Genomic DNA, 20,834 nt, shown 5'->3' with positions numbered 1-20,834 from the left:
ATCCACAGAAACCATAGAGGAGCCTGGGGCTTCATCAGCTTTCCCATAAACTCTCTCCATGTGGAAAAATTTCCCTGGGGAAGGTTCCAGGGGTGTCCTTTACACCAGTCCTCCAGTTGTGCCATGCTACCAGGCAGCTGGTGTAAGGGCTGGGAGAAGGGTTCAGCCAAGGGAGGGAATGAGCCCAACCTTTGGGACTCTACACAGACAGTTCTGAGCCTTCCTCACATTTAAAGCAACACTGGAGGATGGTGCTAAATTTCTTATAATCTTTCATTGGGAATTGTATTCTCTCTCTTATTCTGTAGTTTGAAATACGGGTATATTCTCTTTTATGTTCCCACAGACAGCCCAAGCGCTCCATTTACTTATAAGGCTGCACAGTTATTCAAAGCCCTTGATGTTGTTAAAACAATACAAAAACATAAAAATGGGGTGCAAGTTAACTGCTATAATGGAAACACCTCACAAATATGATAAATATTGATCAACAAAGCTTTAGAAATCTTACTAGTGACTGTAGTCAAGATGTTGTCTAATTAGAGTATAAGACTGGATAGTACCACAGACATCCACCTCAGGCATATTCAGATCAATGATTTTTTTGTGTGCATTTGGTAGAGCATATTTTCTTCCAGCTTTCTTTTGCAAGGGTTTTTTTGAGAACATCTGTCAACAGAAAAGATGCTATGTGGATAAATGTTAAGGGTCTGGTAAAGTAGAAGGCCTCAAGCCTATAAACACATGAGCAGGTGTTTCAATGCAAATCCATCAGTCCTCCCAGTGGATGGTTCCTGCTCAAAGAGAAGTACCTGCTTGAGTGTTTGCAGCTTCAGGGCACAAAGGCTGGTCTTTTGCTTAGTACTTTGAACAAATTGCCTCCCTGCCCAAGTGAAACAAACTAATCAAATATCATCCTTTTATTTTAAGAAAACGAAGACAGGTATTATGACTCTTCATTTGTAATATCTGACGATCTAGCCAACAGTAGCAATGATGACAAATTAATCAGGGAATGTAACTCAAAGGGGACACTTAAATGTTCTTCTACAGTTTATAGCAGAGGTGTTAAAGATCTAGCCCACAGAGCCATGCCATGAAGCTTTGGAGGAGCCAGGAATTTAGGGGTGGAACACGCCGCTAAATGCTGACATACAGAGCCCTTTTTGGCATGATTCTTGACCCACCAAAGCTGAGTCTGGATTGGGCTTGCAAGGTCCCAGGGTCCAAATCTGGCCCAGGAGGGCCAAGGGAACTTGACACATCCAGTTTATAGTATATTGCATTAAATATTTTTTAACACCAAATACTGTTGGCTGCAGTTTGGCACATCCTTCTTCAGCGCCATGCATTTTAAATACATTTAAGTTAATATAGAGCCAGTACAGGTAAAAAGTGCTAGACTGATAGCTCTGGAGAATGAAGCCTTGGGCACAATTAATTGAGTCTGCTGGAGTGTGGTAATTACCGTGCTCCAACAGATTCCAGCTTCTCGTGTATCAGCCTCCCTGTGCTTCAAAATGGTAGTAGAGGCACATTATCTAAAGCTGGTTTGGCAAGCTTTAAGTAAAGCACCCCAATGCCATTTTGAAGCACAGGGATGCTGATACATGAGACACTCCAGGCGCTTTAATTAGAGTGGCTTTCAGACCAACTCTAATTGAAGTGCCCCCTCCCCCTATTCCTATGCCCCTAATTTCTATTTGTCAGAAAACTGAACTGGTATCATACAGAGATTGAGAGAGCAATATTTTTCATAGTAATGTGGAAACAGATCCATTAGGGCTAAGAAGTAGCTCCACTTAGATATGGACTTTTGCCTTCTCTTCTGAGTCTTCTTGTATGGAGACTGAAACTTCTGTGTTAAAGATAGATATCTTAGAAACTTAACAGAGGTCTTCAACTCATCTCTCATCATCAGTGTGACATATGTAAGACAGTGATTTGTTTATTCTGAATTTGAACCAATGAACTATAAGTTAGATGTTCTTTATTTCACAGCCAATTTCTGCGCTCCCTAGTTCCCCTTGGTGAATTCTTTCAATTTATCATCAACAGCAGCAGTATACTATGTACAGAAAATCATTCCATTAACACACACTTTTTGCTGACTGCAAAGTAACACAGCATAATATATTGTAGGGCCTATATAAATAGCAGCTACATTTTTCTATTACAAAGAGATTGCAGAAATAAACTTGTAGAATTATAGTAGTCTTAATTCTACAATTATATTACTATAATTATACCATATACTATAATTATACAGTATAGTATGTACTATAACTACAATAAAAGCTGTTATCCATCATCCCCCAGGAATGGGGGATGCTGGATAACAAAATATGCCGGTTAGTTGAGTGGCCCTGGCTGAGTCTTCTCCCGCCGCATCTGGGGCGCCCCTCTGCCCCTCCTGCGGCATCACTGTCCCTCCCGCAGACCCTGTGGGCCCCGCGGGACAGGGAGGCGGGCCCCGCATGGCCCTGCACAGCCTGTTACACCCCCAGGCCATGGGGGCTCGGCAGTGCAGGCTGCTTTGCCCCGGGCCGTGGGGGCTTGGAGAAACCAGAAGTGGACACTTCCGGTTTCACTTCATCTTACAAGCCAGCATGCCAGTTAGTGGAGCATGCCAGCTTGTCAGATGCCGGATAGCACAGCTTTTACTGTATATACTGTGTATATATACTTATAACTATATACTATAATTAGAGTATTCTTAATTCTATCACTTGAGTACTCCAGCACCAGCATGTCCTTTTTGGACACCACGATCAATATCCAAGATGGTAAAATTCAAACCACTCTATATAAGAAACCCACAGACCAACATACATATATACACTGAACCAGCAATCATCCCAAACACACCAAGAAAGCTGTAATATACAGCCAAGCTCTCCGATACCACCAAATTTGCAGCAAGGAGAATACCTGTGACCACCACCTCACTAATCTCAAAAAGGCTTTCAGCCAACAAGGACACTCCTCCAGAGTGATAGATCACACTTTTGAAAGAGCTACCTGGATACCACATGAAGATTTACTGCAGTATAAAAAGAAAATCCCCATAAATCACCAACCATTAGTTATGACATAACTACATACCTGGAACCTACACAGAAAATTGTCAAACAATTGCAACCCATACTAGAAGACTACCCAATTTTTAAAGAGATCTTTCCAGAACCACCCATCCTAGCCTTCAAACAAGCACTGAACCTCACTAATTTTATTATCAGAAGCAAATTCCTTGTGACCCAAACCACATCGATAAATGAATCCAGATCATGCCAGAACAAGAAATGCAAAACCTACCAAAATATCTCCACCACCCCCACTATAACATCCTACAACAGAACTGTCACCATTCTTGGATCTTACAGCTACACCTCCAGAAATATAATGCATCTCATCCAGTGCACCAAATGCCCTGAGGGAAAATATGTAGGGAAAACCAAACAACAAATGCACACCAGAATGAATACACACTGAAAATCTATCAAAGACAAGAATACCCAACTACCTGTGGATGCACACTTCTCACAGGACAATCAATCCCTCTCCGATCTTTCAGTTCTAATCCTCAAAATGAACTTACAAAGTACCTTCTGTAGATGAGCCTACAAACTTCACTTCATAAATCTACTGGATACTAAAAATCATGGACTCAATATAGACATTGGTTTTATGACAGATTACAACCTGCGTGACATCTGATTCACCACGTACCTGCCTGACAGCCTCTTTTCTACCTGTACCCTATCACTGCACTGTCTCTCCCTTCAGCCTTTTTTTCCCCTGCTCTCTTCCCCCTCCCCCTCTGCTTCACCTCTCTGCCTTACTTTTTGTCTTTCTAATTCTACATATTTACATTTCCACTGACATCCTGCCACACTTTTAGCTTCTTTCATTTCTTGGAGTCTCAGAACAGCAGAGACTCCCCATGCGACTCCACCTGAAAACTTGCCAAGACATTTTTTTCCAACTACTCAGTTGGTCTAATAAAAGATATCACATCCACTCAAAGAACCTTGCCTGCCTATGTCCATAGACCAACATGACTACAAACAAAAACCCTGTATTCTTACTCAGTACATAACAACTTAAAGTCAAATATGGAGCCTAAACACTCAATTACAATAGTCTCCCTTCTTCCTCCTCACAGCAGTTCCCAACCAAAGACGTCATGTCCAAAAAACTAATCCTTTTACTTTTCCTGAGTATTATAATGAAAGATAGTTATACATCACTAAATTAGTGATTTGCTTACTGACACTATTTCTAACCCTGAGCAGGAAATAGTAAATAATGTATGAAAAATTCCATCTGAAAAGACCAGTGGCGATGCGTAGGGGGTGCATGGGGGTGCACATGCACCCCCTGAGAGCAGCGGTGCACTCCTTGACAGCCAGCATTCCCTGCTTAGGCAACGGGCAGAGGGGGCAGGCGGGAGTGCTGGTGCCCACCCTGAGAGAGCCACACAGGGAGTGGGGTGCCAGGAGAAGTGCTGCTGGCACTTCTGGGTTGGCACGATTGGCCTGGTCGCTGACTGGCCACTGGGGGGGCAAGTAACTCAGGAGGCACCAGTCGCCCGTGGAAAAGACAAAGTTTCTTTGGGACAGCACTGCCAATGATTAATTGCACTATTTGGGTTAAGGCACAAGTTGATTGTGTGTGTGGCCTTATACAAGGAGATAGCAAAATGTTTATGATTTTAGGGCTTCGTTATTCTCTTGCCTAGGCTGATGTCAATCAGAAGGAACTAGACGAAAAGTAATAAGGCTAGGATGGTGTAATGGCAGGCTAAATGAAAGAATTAGGGCTTAGAAGAGTTAAGGAATATTACAATTACATATGCTGAAGCATAGCTGAAGTTGTATAGTAATTGAAAGGCACTTTGGCCACCATGTAATCGTCTGATAGCTTGGCAATCTTGTCAGACACATGGCCTGTTTTTCAAAATCCAGCATTTCCAACCATCATAATTGGCTTCCCCTTTTCCAAAAATCCACAAAGTACTGCAGGCAGACTGTCTCAGCTGCATGAATGAAAACAGTCTATTCTCAAAGAAAAGACAGAAAAAAGAAAAGTATGGTATGCTGTAAAGAGAGCTTAAATACTAATGTAAATCACTATAATTGTATGGTTTTAATACTTCAGTTTTAGTGACAGAACGTAAATTAATATGCAAGATTAAACAAGTAGAAATCTATAACAGTTACATACATACAAATTTGATATTTATCAGAATATTAGTTTCATAACAACAATGAATGATTTTTACTGCTGCGAGGATCAAAAGCTAAACAGATACTCTTGTAAGATTAGATTATATAGCATTTGTAACTCAGTGTGGTAGAATACTGAATTTGCCTGTCAATGAAAAGATAGTGAAATGCAATATTAAAATTATTGCAATATCTATATTCACATTTTCAAATATAAATGGCATGCTATAAACATAACTCATTCTACTACTGTATGATTATGTTGAAATAATATAACATGGTCATAAATGAAGAAAAATGATGTTCAATTGCCTTACCAGCTAGTTCGACTGAAATACTATCGAAGAAGATGAGAATTAAAATTGGGAAACTGAGTAAATACTGTAGCAATAGTTTTATTCTCAGAAAAGCATCAATTTCATGTGAAAATAAAATTGCCAATATACTTTAATATTTATCACACCAGGTACTTCATTCATACTGTAGAAAATAGCCATATCAATGGCAGAAATGAAGTATGAAGTTAGATTCTATAGTTGAGAAAATTAGAATCTGGAGAGGTAGTGGGGGAAAAAAGATTGCTACCTACAAGGTTCCAAATGAAAAATAAAATATAGGACTTGTAACGCATCATCATTTATACAAAACTATTAACTAGAGGAGTCGGATAGAAAAAGTATATTGTTGAACGTGTAAGATGCGTTCTTCATACTAAGTCCATTCCTTCAGATGCAGTCAAAAGTATTCTGCGTATATGCAATACATTAATACCAGTAACGAATAGCAAGGTTATAAAAGATACAGCAGCCCAATGAGGGGTTAAAACAGGACAGCAAAAGACAGGTTCCTGAGTTCTTGCCTTTGTCCTGATATTAAAAACAAGTGCATTCTTGAGCAAGGCAGTTAACTTCATGTGACTTATTTTTATTCACCTGCACAACAGAATGATGCTATTTAGGTTCATGACTAGGATGTTGGGAAGTTTAATAAATTTGAACTTTGAAAGTTGTGGGAACAAGCTGATATGGAATCACAATGTATTCAGCATAGATAAGTGGTAGTCTCTTCTTAGTTAAAGCTACAGTTAGCTTTATGATACAAAGCATTTTCCCCTTATAACTTTAGCTTGAGAATTTGGCCTGGCCTAAAAATTTGCCAGGTTGCCTCATAATACAAAAGGCAATGGATCTCTTTCTGTCAGTGAAACTGACTGAGGGAGGAAAAACACCCAATATAAGATGACATGCATAGACTATTTTCATTATTACAGTCTCAGCTTTGGCCAGAGTTACTGTTCAACAATAAAAAAGAAACCTGAGGATCTGGTAAAATTAATCCTCCCTGCAACCAAAACAGAAATGTGGATACACCCATTTTTTCACATGGAGCAATTGAGAAACACACAGTGAAATGACTTGCCAAAGCTTATACATAATAGAAAGTTTATGGAGCAGCTTTGAATGGAGTTTCATCTCACCATTTCACCTCACTATTGGTAAAAGCTGCTTCTTATCTTACTAAACCTTAGAGATGCTTAAAATGATATCAACTCACAAAACCAAATGCCTTTATTTCAAATACTAGGAAAAAGCTACTAAGAGATACAGGTTTTTTACCCACCAGTGCATTTTCAAAACTCATTTATTTCCATTGTTTAAATACATAAGTATGAATATTATACTGCTTACCAAATTATATTTATTGCAATTTAAAAAGCCATATTTCATCACAACACAAAACACTTAACTGCAGGCTATGGCTGGCCTGATCATTCAGAACAAAGCTCCTGTCCAGTAACAAGTGTATTCTATTCAACAAGCAAGAAGACTAATGTAATGTTAAAGCCCTATTCTCATTGCAATAGAACTCTGCCCTTATCATGCCCTGCTGTATTGCCATTTTTCTTCAACTGGCCGAGCTCAAGCTGAGCTCTTCTTCAGTTCCTCATTGCTAAGAAAAAGCAAAGGAAGAAGAGGGTGGGAAACTTAGAATGCTTTGTTATAAGCTTAAGTAGGAAGTAGATGGAAAAGCCCTTCCAAATAGAAAGTGATAAAACTTAAAGCCTGTTCTGAAGTTAAACAATTTAAAAAAAAAATGGTGAACAAAGACCAAAAGGGCAGACAGAAGAGAAATGTAAAGATGGGCTTAAACTGCAAAATTCTGCTCTGAATTTTCAGCCTTCTCCAAACTGCGGAGATGCTTTAGATCCAGGGCTTGGATTTCAATTCTGCTCAAATAAAATTATTTTTACTCCATTATTTCTAGATGAATCCAATAAAGAGAGGAGGAAGAGGAAAGAAGTGAAAAAGCACAAAAATAGAACAAAGTAAAACAAAGAAGAAAAGGGAATGGCTTAAAACAAATATGGAAAGATATAAGAAAGAAACAATTTTGTCTGAGGTAAAATTCACCCTCTGCTGACACCCGATATAAGGTCTGTCCAGAAGTTGAACTTGCAATAGATCTGTTATAAAGCTGTGGCACACACAGGAGGTCTGGCAAGGGAGACTTAAGCTTTATTGTCTGGTGCCACTTACATGACATGGGTCAGGGTTGAAAAAGTTTATGGCTACATTGCACAGATCCCTAGTCATTGACTCCAGTGGCAAGTTCTATGAAGAGGGAACGTGGCATGGGCTTGACCAGGGCTCTACAGTCAATGTATGCAAAGCAGAGCACAACATGCTGGGTACAAATAGACTGAGACTATAGGAAGCAGGATAGGAAAGATCCATATGCTCTGTAGATTCAGCAATGGTAGACTCTATCAGTTACAAACCTGGCTGTGGAAAATGTTTCCTGTAGCTCCATGGATGGTAGATTATCTTCACTCACTACCTATCCTTGGTTACTTCCAGTTTGTCCAGGCTTTCACACCCTGTATTAATTCAGAGTTCTGCATTCCACTGTAGGGATAGCGCTGGGTAAATCATAGTTCATGTCAAAAACCGTGTTTTTATAAGATAAAAAAGGAACAGAGGAAACCCAGACGAGGAGCAGGAAAGGGAATACACACCCTCAACAAGAAAGCCTTACAACTGATATTAATTCTTATCAGAATTTGACACACTTTCTTCTGTATCAAGATTTGGTGAGCACAAGGAAATAATAATAGCAGCTGCAGCACAAGGAATAATCCAACATACAGAGTGGTTTCCTATAGTAGTGCTAAGGGACCCAACACAACTGATGTTATTCATAGGCTATAAGGACATACAGGGACAAGGCAACAGGAGCTTCTGATTCTATGATCACAGATCTTGTGATTTATGATGGAACTCACCACCTCTTCCAAAGAAACAAATCCCATTACAGGGTAGGAATGAGGAGAAAACATCATCAAAACCCACTGGTAAATAACTGTAATTGACACAAGAAATCAAAAACCCAACATAATAAAACCCAACATAAATATATACTCAGAAAAAGCAAGCTACTCTTTCTGGGCAAAAATGGTATGTTGCTGAACCATGCAATCAGTGGGAAAGAATAAGTCATGAAGTGATAACACTGAAAGACACCTACTGAGGACACAAAACAGAATATTAGACTTAAATTTGGATTGGGATTTGCAGTGAAAGGTCATAGGAATGGGGATCTGGGTGCCTCATGCTCCCAGTCTTTTCTGTAAACTGGAGTCCTATGTGGACTACATCTTCTATCACATACCACAGTCTCCAGTCTTAGAGTAGGGAAGCAGTGCACCATGGGAGTAGTTTGGCCATGCTTCATCAAGGGAGATAGTCTAGCCCATAGCAGGGAATGGAAATGTGAGATGATATAAATACAACTCCCCATAGGTAGCATTTTAAAATCTAAATATCTAATTTTTCAGCCAAGATAATTTGTTTCTTAGACATTCAATATTTCAAAACAAACATCATGGAAAGTAGGCTTTTTCTGAAAAATGTCATTTAGGGTATTTACAGAAGTGACATTTATCACACAATTGGCCCCCCATGAAAGCACTGTACAGTAGGGCTGTGCAAAGCTTTGGTCCCCGATTCAATTTAGTAGAGATTAGGTCTGATTTGGTGGCCAAATTTCCGAATCTGAATCGAATCAGAGGACCCTTTAATCTCTCTGAATTGAATCAGAATCCTCCGAATCGATTCGGAGAGATTCAGAAAGATTTGGTGATTCCAACATAGAGGCAGCTTTAAATGATTTTTCTACATACCTCTAGGTAGCAGGGGCTCATGAGTGCTGTGATGCTGGGGCACATGGAGTGTCCCACAGAAACATGGGGTACTCCCCAGCACACTTGGCAGCAGACCCAGAAGTAGACCAGAAGCACTGGTCCACTGGACCCCATCCCGGCTTAGTGACTGGTGCCTCCTGGGTCTGGGGGGGCACCTGGGGTCCCTCTGCAGCCAATCGCCGAGCTGGGGGAGGGGCGTGGGAGGAACCCCCAGCACGCTCCCAGGCAGACCTGGAAGTGGACCAGAAGTACTTCCGGTCCACTTCCGGGTTTGCTGCTAAGCATGTGGTGGGCCCCCACCACACTCCTGTGGGATGCTCCATGCACCCCAGCATCACAGTGATCATGAGCCACACCTGTTACCCCAAGGTATGTAGAAAAACCTTTTAAAGCTGTGTCTATGTCCAAATCACTGATTCTCTGAATCAACATCAAATCTTCAGATTTCGATTCAGCCGAATTGAATCAAGGACAGTGATCCGAATCAACAAATGGAATCACTGTCCCTGATTCGGGGCAAATCCAAATCAGAATCAAATAGGGACCATTTTGCACATCTCTACTGTACAGCTGTCCTGTGACACACATGCACGGCTGCAGAGTGCTTTAAAAGTGGTCGATCATGCAAAAAATTAACACTCATCTAATGAGGGATCAGATGAAGGAGCTCTAAAGTGCAGAAGTTAGCCTCCAGTCAGCAGCTCCCTCCCTCTCCTTCTCCCCCCTCTCTTCCTGCAGACAGAACTGGGGGGGGGGGCAGCTGGGAACAGAGGCTGCGAGCAGACAGCTCCTCCGCTGGATCAGCTCCAAAGTGGAGCTTGACCCCTGCACCTCCCACCAACCCAGCAGTGAATGTCTTTCTGTGCTTTCTGTGAAGTGCCATGGGTTAGAGTGGGGAGGTGCGTGTCTGTCAGCACCCATAGTCACAACCAATTTTTCATTCAGAACCAGTTTTGGTAGAAAAGTTTTGACTAGATTGGAACATATATTTGAAAGAATGAGTGCATCATGGCTATACAGTGTAAGGTTATACACCACAATCTGTATGACAGTTGGACATCTCCTGTTGTACTGACTAAGTTTATTTTGCTTTAAAAAAAAGTGTTAATCCACAGATACATATGTGATTCTTGCTAAGCAATGGCTGTCAGGGCATAATAGTCTAATAATATTGGAATTATGTAAACAAAAAGGAGGTAGCTAATTAAGGAAAGGAAATTTAGATAAAATATCAAAGGGAATATCTTGATAATTAGATCTATCTTGCTGTGCAATAGTCTCCAAAGAAAGCAATGAAGACCTGTTTCTTGAGATGCTGAAATTTAGAAACACTAAAATGTGATAAGGAACAACCTAGTATCAGCAGGCAGGGAAAGCAGATAGCCTAGTAATTCTTCTTTAGATATAATTTCCATGGAAATAGAATTGCAAGCAGATAAGTGAAAACAGTGAAATCCCATAGGGAAAATTGTTTGTTAGTCCAGCCAGTCTGCATGTACTTCATCACTGATGGCACTACAGTGACTCACTCAATGGCTGCTGCTGACTTCTCTGAAAGAGGCCATTGCCAACTGTACATTTCTTGGAAATATCACAAAGGAAGTAATTTTCTTTCACTGTGCAAATTGTTTCACTATAACCAAGCATCTTAATATATCGGTATATTGGCGCATAGTCCACATCCAAGCTTCTATGCTACTCTTCCTCTCAACTCACTGAAGGCTGGGTTTGGCTTCCTAGCACTTTCATCAGGCTGTTAAACGCTGAGATTACAGAAAATTCAGATATCCTGTTTGCCTCCTTGTGTTTAGATTTCACAGGCATATTATAAATATCCCTGAGACTTTGGGCATATTGCCCATTTTTTGCAGTTCATTATACATTAGGAATACAAGCCACAAAACCAACACCAAAAAATTAACCAAATACATCATCTTTTAAATTATAGCACTCACAAAGAAGCAGTATTAGGAACCAGACTCAAACCCAGAGGTAGAAAAAACTCAAAAGTAGCCAAACTTAAAACATTTTGACCACTGTGTTCAAAAATACAAAAAAGCTGAGTCCGAAATCAGCTCTTCATAATTTTTTTTTTCCTTAAAGGCCAAGGGTTAAAATTCTAGCCTTTCTGAAGTACCAATGGTATCAATGTGGGAACAAAGGAAGGCTGAAGGTACCTGCATCCCCAGACTGAGCAATGCACCATAGCATAGGGCAGTGGGGGCCAACATTTTTGGCAGGTGTGCCACAAATTAAGCCCCACGCTGTCTCCAGGTGTCAGTCTGATCCCCTTCCCTTGTCTGACCTGCTGTTCTGTTTTCCATGCTCTGAAGTATCTGTCATTGCGTTGCCTGCTCCTTCCTGTTCTATAAAATGCCACACCCAGAGGCTGCCCATACCACTTGTGACATGCATGGTGCAAGGTGGACACATCTGGTATATGGAACTTCAAGTCCAACATCTTGCTGTTGTTTCAGAAAGTCAGTGCGTAAACCTCCACAACACTTCACAATGTCCTGTGGGGCCAGAGACTACTAATGATATCACTGTCTCGGCATCAAAACTGATATTTTACCTCCATCTTCACTATCAAGGTCAGCTGGAAGCACAGTTGGGGGAAAAGGTAAGCAGCCAACAGTAGTGAAAGAACAGACTAGGAATATTTAGAAAAGCTGTATGTTTACAGGTCCATGGGGCCAGATGCGATGAACCCCAGGTTGCTAAGGAAGTTGGTTGCTCTGACTGCAGAGCCTCTGGCTATTATCTCTGAAAACTCTTGGTGATCAGGGGAAGTCCTGGTCGATTGAAAAAGAGCAACTATACTATCCATCTTTAAGAAAGGGAAGAAGGGGGATGCAGGGAACTACAGACCAGTCAGCCTCACCTCAGTCTCTGGAAAAACCATAGAGTGGATTCTCAAGGAATCCATTTCTAAGTACTTGGAGGAGAAGAAGGTGATTAAGAAAAGTCATCATGGATTCACCAAGGACAAGTCATGCCTGACCAATCTGATTGCCTTCTGTGATGAGATGACCAACTCAGTAGACATGACATGCTTTGACTTTAGCAAGGCTTTTGACCAAAAGAAATCTCATGAGGTTCAATAAGAGGAAATGCAAAGTCCTGCACTTAGTATGGAGCAATTCTATGCACCAGTACAGGCTTGAGACTGACTGGCTAAGTAGCAGTTCTGCAGAAAAAGACCTGGAGTTTACAGCGGACAATAAGCTGAATATGAGCCAATAGTGTGCCGTTGATGCAAAAAAAGTGTAGCAGGCTTGCCTTTTGGAGCTTGGGTTGAGTTCCAGGCTTGAAATCTTGCTGTTTGGATTGGTGGAGCTCATCCCCCAATCAGGAGGCAGCAAGATGAGTTCAGTCGCCCCTTTCCTGAGGGGAGGGGGAGAGGAGTCCCCTCCTGTGGACCTGATTGAAGACTGCAACACTCAGGTCTGGAAGACTTCAGGGGTGGAGCCCTGGAGTATATAAAAAGGAGCTGCATGCCCAGCGTGAGGAAAACACATCCAGGAGTGAGAAGAGAGAAGAGCGGGGCTTAGAAGAGCTGAGGAGAGCTGCGAAGTAGGGCAAAGCAGTAGCCCAGAAGTGCCCCTAAAGACTTCCATCAGCAGAAAACGGTGGATGGCTCCAGCAGCTAGGCTCTCGGTGTGCAGTACAGCACACGGCGTCCAGTCCCTGGGAGCTGCGAGAGGCGGCTCAGGTCTGCAACCTCTGGTGTGCAGCCAGACACACAGTGCACAGGATGGTGCACAGAGTAGGACCTTTGGAGCGCTTGGGCAGCTCAGGTCCTCAACCCCCGGAACGAGGCTGAGAGCTCAGTGCAGGAGGCGCTGCACGGAGGGTCCAGGAGCAGACCAAGCCTGGTGCTACACAAGGCAGCCCAGGCCTCCAACCCATAGCAAAAGGTTGAGTCCAGAAAGCCAGACGGTGATCAGGCTACTGAGCCAGCCAACAGAGCCAAGCCAGAGGCCCCAGAAGCCCTGCATAACAGATCCCTGTTCCAGGGGACAGCGACCCCCCTCCCCCCCGAAGCCCACTGCAGGTGAGAGAGCAGCCTGGCACAGAGGATGAGGACCACCCTCCAGGCCCGGGAGCCATGAGATGCAGGGAAAAGGGAATTCCCACAGGGGAAGGGAGTCCCCCCCACCCCCGGTTAGTTAAAGGCTCCTGAAAGGGGAGGTCCCACTGAGAGGGCCTCCCCTAAAGTTACCAGCTTCTTTGTAGGGCTTGGAAGAAGCCCAAGGGCATTGGGGTTTCCCCTCAGGATTGAGTTTATCTTTGGGGTTTATCTGTTTCAGATCAGATACTTACCTGTGACTTACCTGTATCTGGAGCACTGGTATAAGGTTTTATGTCATTTACCCAGAGGGTATTGTTTATGTTACTGGTTTAGATTTCTTATAAATATATCTATACTTTGTACATATGTTTGTATCCATGTTCCTTCCCCTTGTGATAAGTTAAAGTAAATAAATATGTATATAGTTAAGTCCCCTGACTGTCCTGGCTTGGTTCTATAGGGACGGAGGGAAACTGAGCAGTCTGCAGTTCCCACCCCACAGCACACTTGCCAGCTAACAATCCCCTTCAATTGGAGAAGAAGAGTATATACCCAAGTTACCTGGGCTCCAAAAATGAATGACATACTGGGCTGTATTATTAGGGGCATTGCCAGCAGATCAAGGGAAGTGATTATTAGGGCTGTGCGAAGTTTTGGTCACTGATTCAATTTGGTGAAGATTCAGCCCAATTTGACAGCTGAATCTCCAAATCTGAATTGAATCAGGAGACCCTTTAATCTCTCCAAATCGAATCGGAACCCTCCAAATCGATTCAGAGAGATTAAATGATTTGAACATAGATACAGCTTTAAATGTTTTTTCTATATACCTCAAGGTACCAGGCAGCTTGTGAACACCGAGATTCTGGGGCAGATGGAGAGTCCCACGGGAGTGCAGGGGGGTCCCCAGTGCACTTGGCAGTGAACCCGGAAGCGGACCAGAGGCACTTCCAGTCCACTTCTGGGTCTGCTGCAGAGCATGCGGAGCACCCCCCCCCCCCCACAGCTAGGTGACTGGTGCCTCCTGGGTCGCCCTGCAGCTGATTGCCGAGCCAGAAGGGCACAGGGAAGACCCCTGTGTGCTCAGCAGTGGACCAGAAGTGGACCAGAAGTACTTCTGGTTCACTTCCAGGTGCACTGCCAGTATGTGGGCCCCCCCCTCCCCTCACCCGCCATGCTCCTGTGGAATGCTCCATCTGCCCCACCAGCTCAGTGTTCACAAGCCACACCTGGTACTTTGAGGTATGTAGAAAAAACATTTAAAGATGTGTCTATGGCCGAATCACTGATTCTCTGAATCAGCATTGAATCTTCAGATTTGGATTTGGCCGAATCGAATCAGACCAGTGATCTGAATCAATTAATCAAATCACTGTCCCCGGATTCAAACCAAATTTGAATATGGCCTATTTTGCACACCCCTAGTGATTATTCCCTTCTCTTTCCCTCATTCAGGCCACATCTAGAGTACTGTGTTCAGTTCTGGGCCCCCCACTACAGGAAGTTGGAGAAGTTGGAGAGAGTCCAGCAGACGGCAACAAAAATGGTTCAGGGACTGGGGCACAGGACTTCTAAGGAGAGGGTGACAGAACTGGGCTTATTTAGTCTAGAGAAGAAAAGACTGAGAGGGCTTTAATAGCTGCCTTCAACTACCTGAAGGGGGGCTAAACTGTTCTCAGTGGTGGCAGATGACAGAACAAGGAGCAATAGTCTCAAGTTGCAGCAGGGAAAGTTTAGGTTAGACATTAGGAAAAACTCTCACTAGGAGGATAGTAAAGTACTGGAACAGGTTACTCAGAGAGGCTGTGGACTTCTTGGAAGTTTTTAAGACCCAGCTAGACAAAGCCTTGGCTAGGTTGATGTAGTTGGAGATGGTCCTGCTTTGAGTAGGAGGTTAGACTACATGACCTCCTGAGGTCCTTTCCAACCCTAATTTTCATTATTCTGTTTGAGAGAGAAACTAACAATAGAGTCTCCTTTCTTGTTCCTTCTTCCACCATCTTCTCTCTTACCCTGCAATGTACTGATAAGTCAGGCCTGAATTTTGTCTGCAGTGTTCAAGGTGGATGTGAACTTTTTGCTAATTGTTAAATTTTAGCATTTACATTTTAATCAAATGAAAAAATATAAATAAAACAAAAAATGGCTTGGAACTACATCTCAGCTTTATGCTATTTTGAACAAACAATTGCCCTCGTAAATAAGAATTTCTAATACAGGCAATGACAGCCAAAAGCTCATAGATATGGATTGCTAAGTGATTGGAACTGAAACTTTTTAAAGATTAAAATAAGGGGATGTGTTGCCCACATCTTCTGGCAGCTGTCACAGAAAGACGGGTGAGTGCTAATTCACACCTTTCTACATTGTTTAGAAATACTGCAGGCTGCTAAGGGGGCAACTAGAATTTACTGATACTAAGGGCGCTTATACACATGACAATCCTCTGCTCTGACACGTGCTAATTAGCATGCATTGGAACAGACTAGATTAATTGAATCTGCTGTGAGTCGGCTGAGTGTGCTAAGTAGCACGCTCCAGCAGCTTCCGCATCATGTGTATTCAGCGTCCCCATGTTTCAAAATGGTGGCAGGGGCACTTTAACTAAAGCTCAGTCGACAAACTTTGATTAAAGTTTGTCGAACGAGGTTTAGTTAAAGTGCCTCTGATGTCATTTTGAAGGGCAGGACACTGAATATACTTGACACTGCGGGCACTTTAATTGAATTGGCTCTGACAGCAGCTCTAATTAAAGTGCCTCCCCCCCTCCCTCCAACCCTGGAGCACATGTATAGACACCCTAAAACTATCAGCTTCTGTCAAGGGTTCACCTGGGATTGTCCTAGGTGAAAAATGTTCCGTAATAAACTGCCTCTTAGGCACAGAGCAAGCTAAGTAAGTTCTCTGACTCTCAGGATGCCTCTAAATAAGGCAAAATGAAGGTGTGATGGTAGCATACCTTATAAAATTAATCTGTCTAGCACAGGTAACACCAGTAAACATACAGAAGCATGGGCTTTCACATGTGCTAGACACCAAACAGCAAACCCTCCAGGGAGCCTGGTTATGCACTCGGGTTGCTAGTCTTCGTTAAAGGCCCTACTCTCTATGCCTTCACAGGTATGCCTGCACCTGCTACAATCACAACTTCATTTTGCCCTGCAAACATAGCCAGCGCTTTCTGGCACAAGATTTCAGACCTTAGGCCTAATTGTGTCTCTTTAGCTCACATAAACAATCCATTAGCTGCAGGACCAAGCCCATTACTAACCTAAAAAGCTCATTTTTTTTCATGTGCGACTGTCCCAGCACAAAATTCCTCATCTACTACAAACTGATTTTAGGATTTCACTTAAATTTGAAATACCTACCTCTGGAATTTCTCTGCTGCTCTGGACAGGATATGTACCATTCAAAATGCAAAAAGAAACCTTTGACAACTAACTCTGTGTCTCCAAACAAAAGATTTAATTTCTCACCCTTTTGTTTTGTAACATCACCTGCACCACAGCCCTGGGGCCCAATTCTGTTTGCAATGAAAATAACACCTGCTTACTTCCACAGGTGCAGACCAATGACATCTGATCTCAAATGACGATGCCATTCAGTAGTGCAGTGTTTGTTCTTGTACATAGATGTAGAAGTGGCTAAAGGTATCTTTCATGCCTTTATAATCCAATTTAAAACACAAATTTACCATAAAATCCTCCCCACCTAATGGCAGCTAGAAATGTATCACAAAGCAGCAATGAAACAGCCAATATTCTACCAGCAGTGTAATGATAATCACACATTTGAAGGCAGCCACAAAACAATGCACTCGGAGTCCCCAGAATGTTCAATATTGCAATGCAAAGCACAAATTGTAGTTCAAATATGTCTTCACTATGAGTGCATTGGGTCATTTACCTTAACAATGTGAACGTGTTCTCATTATCATGTTCAACTTGATTAGTGTGTAGCCTAACATTTAAAAGTGCACTTCAGATGGAAGGAGGTATGAATGCATGATTGGTTCCTAATAAATTGAGCAACCCCTAATGAACTGTGAGGTATCTAGAAGAAACCAGTAGATATTAGACATAGACACAGAGAACTGACAAAAAGAGATAACGGGGAGGGGAAGACTGTCTTTCTAGTAGATTTCCATATGTACATCTCAAGATGTTATAACTCATTGTTCACTTGACAATATTGAGCAGGAGGATGTGCAGAATCAAGGACAGATAAATTATTAGGAATCTGGGTGGGGGAGTGGGCTGAGTAGATGTTGGTTGAAGCTGTATGTGAATAACACAAGCACTGACTAATCTGATTGATATGGCGTGAACTATCCTACTCAAATATCTCATGTCTGGTGCAGGGAGGCAAAAGTCTTCTCTCTGGTTCACTTATCCTGGAACTATTGTGTTCAATTCCAGCCACTGCATTACCAGAAAGGGATTGTTATACCAAAATTAGTGGAGAGAAAAGCAACAAAGATAATCAGGGGCCTGATAAGGCTAACTTATGAGGAAAGATGAGATACATAGAAGTTACCTAAGTAACAACTAATATAGGACGTGATCAAATTCCACAGCTTTCTGAAAGAGGTTGACACCAAGGAAAAAGAAAAATTACCATGTGTGGTAAAGAGGCATATAATTAGGAGTAATGAGTTCAAATTAAGGCAGGGACAGATTGAATATTAAGAAAATGTTCTTGGCAGTGAGATATATTAGGCCGAAGAATTCCTCCCCCTGGAATTGTCAACATGGGACAATTAAAAACTAAATCACTAGTAAATATAATAGGGTATGTTTGCATGGCCCATTGCAGTGCTAATCCAAGTGCCGGAAGCAGCAATACCTGCCTCTGTGCAGTGCTCCACCTGATTAGTATAACCTGCTTCTTAGGATATAGAAAACAGTAATGAATTGGTATAGATTTTTCCCCTTCTCTCTATTCTATTATTCTGTGTCACAGATCAATGACAGAGACATTATGATGTTTTATTCTGAAATGTACCATCTCAACTATCATATTGAGGTTTATTTCCTTTACTTCCTTCCTCCATTTGCCCCTATAATCTTTAGTCCTAGCATCGTAAAATGACAACACATTTTTGTCTATTGTGAGATTGAGAGATTGCCCTGAGAGAACACCAAGATAAATGAAGTGCAGAGTTTACCCCTGCCAGCATTTTCAGTGAATACTGGCATCACCTTTTTGACCCTTTGCACACAGAGAGATCAGAATCAAGTATCATGCCATAGCAAGGGTACTATAGCTATGAAGGACACTGTGAACTTCATCTTCAAATATCTGAAGTTTCAGAGTTATATACAGTTTATGTTTTGGTCATCTAGGCATATCTTGTTGCCAGGATCAGTAAGAGGTTATTTCTGAAACCAGAAACAATATTAAAGTGCCATACATAATTATATATCTTGTTTATTCAATTGAAGTATATTTGGAGGTGTAAAAACACATTTATGGGGAGGAACTCTTTTGGAGCATCTCCAGTTTTCCCCCTTTTAACTCCTATTTCATCTCTCTGTATACTTATTGCACCAGGGCATCCAAATACCTTTCAAGAGTTAAATTGTAAAAGGAGTCTCTGTTCCCTTTCACTGTTGTACCTCACTGGGTGGAGAGTTAGTAGTTGAGGGGTGTTTAGGAATTTTTAAATAATTACTGGAGGAAAGCTATGTCAAAGAAATGTTCTACATTTTTTGTTCTAGAAAGACATCAGGCTCCACTCCTTGAAAGACCTCACGTCACATCAGAATGATTACTTACATTGGTTGTTTTCCTTGTGCATATAACTACAACCCAATGAGGTACGTACAACCTAATGAGGTAAAACTAGGCTCGAGTTGCTCTGATGGTGTGCTGCAGTATAACCATGCTTATACATCTCAGGATGCTCCCTATGTCTTTGTGAATGACTTTGTCCATCCCTAAACATAATTCCCTTTTGGGTTACCTATGTGTCAAGGACTGGCAGACTCTGCCTCTGCCATTGAAAACATAGCCATGGAAGATGGGCTTCATAGGAAAAAGAATTAAAGTACAGATGTTATGTTTGTTCTCCTGTTATGTTCTATCTGGAAAAAAACCTACAAAACAAAATATGGTTCTACAATCATTTGCTCTCTCAGGGAAGAAGTACTTCATCAAAAGATAACAGCAGGATCATATACTGGTTGCAATAGTAGGAGCTCTCATGAAAGCTGTGGATATCAAACAGGTACTGCAAAAACCTAATGAATAACCACACCTGCACTTGACTGAAACTGTGCTAGCTCTTAGGAAACAAAGACAGACTCTGGCTGTAAACCACAAGCTTGCATCATCAGCAGAGAAATAAATGGCATCTCTTAAACAGCAACAGCCACCATAAAAACCACAAGAGCTGATTCAGTTATGACAGTTTTTCAACAAATTTTATGTTAGTTACTGCTAGCATAGGTAATGTTGCACTAACTTGCCTATTAAATGAAGCATAAGGGAATAACCCTGAGAAAGTGATGTGCTTTCTCCATCGGTAGGAAAAGTAACAGAGTTCAGTGAACAGGACTCAGGACTACAAGAAAAAAAATGAGGGTCTGCATAGCATTGGGTGGGTCATTCTATCTCTCCATTTCTCCATCTGAAAAATGGAAATAGTGGCACTTTGAGGTCTTTGAGAACCTCTAATGAACAGTGCTATTTGAGTGCTACCACCAGTGCTGTAGCAACAAAGTATGGTGCCCAGGACAAGGCCTGCAGCGGCAGCCTGCCCACGCCCTGCACACAGATCTGGGGAGCATACGCCCCTGCCCCCATGCTTGCCCAGCAGTGCACGCAGGGCTGGGAGCCACCCTTCCCATTTTCCTACGCCCCCCCACCACAGGGCTGTTCACAGCTCTGTCCCACACCCCACCCCGGCTGGTCAGTGCCTGTTGGCTCCCCTTCTCTTCACAAAGACAAATATTAATTTGCTTCTAGGTTGAGGTTATACAGAAAAAAAATGCTTCTCAGGAAGGAAAACAAGTCCAATACATGAGAATGCCTTTCGTCTCTGAATCTCTAAACATCTTCAGGTTTTTTACTATTAATATCTTTTATCTAATAGGCATTTGATGTAAAATAAATAAACAGAGTAGGAACAAGGGCTGGAACCTAGGACTTTCCCCTCTTTCTCAGGGTACTGCCTTCATCACCAGGCTACAGTCATGATCCTTCTTGCTTACCCCCTTCAGGTCCGTGAGTTTTCTACTCTCAGCTCCACAGTGGCACAGCTTCAGCAGAAGGGAAGTTAAGTGCACTAAGCTCAGCCTTGTCAATATTTTGTTGGTTAGGAGAT

At 42.1% G+C, this 20,834-nt stretch overlaps 1 pseudogene; it reads right to left on the bottom strand.

Annotated features, from left to right (window-relative positions):
- Nucleotides 1-20,834, bottom strand: part of LOC102577168 (dynein beta chain, ciliary-like) — a 264,557-nt pseudogene that overhangs the window by 151,038 nt on the left and 92,685 nt on the right.

Source organism: Alligator mississippiensis, chromosome 4, assembly GCF_030867095.1.
Source record: "Alligator mississippiensis isolate rAllMis1 chromosome 4, rAllMis1, whole genome shotgun sequence".
In the NCBI taxonomy this organism is placed as follows: domain Eukaryota; kingdom Metazoa; phylum Chordata; order Crocodylia; family Alligatoridae; genus Alligator; species Alligator mississippiensis.
This window is presented reverse-complemented; position numbering and strand designations above follow the sequence as displayed.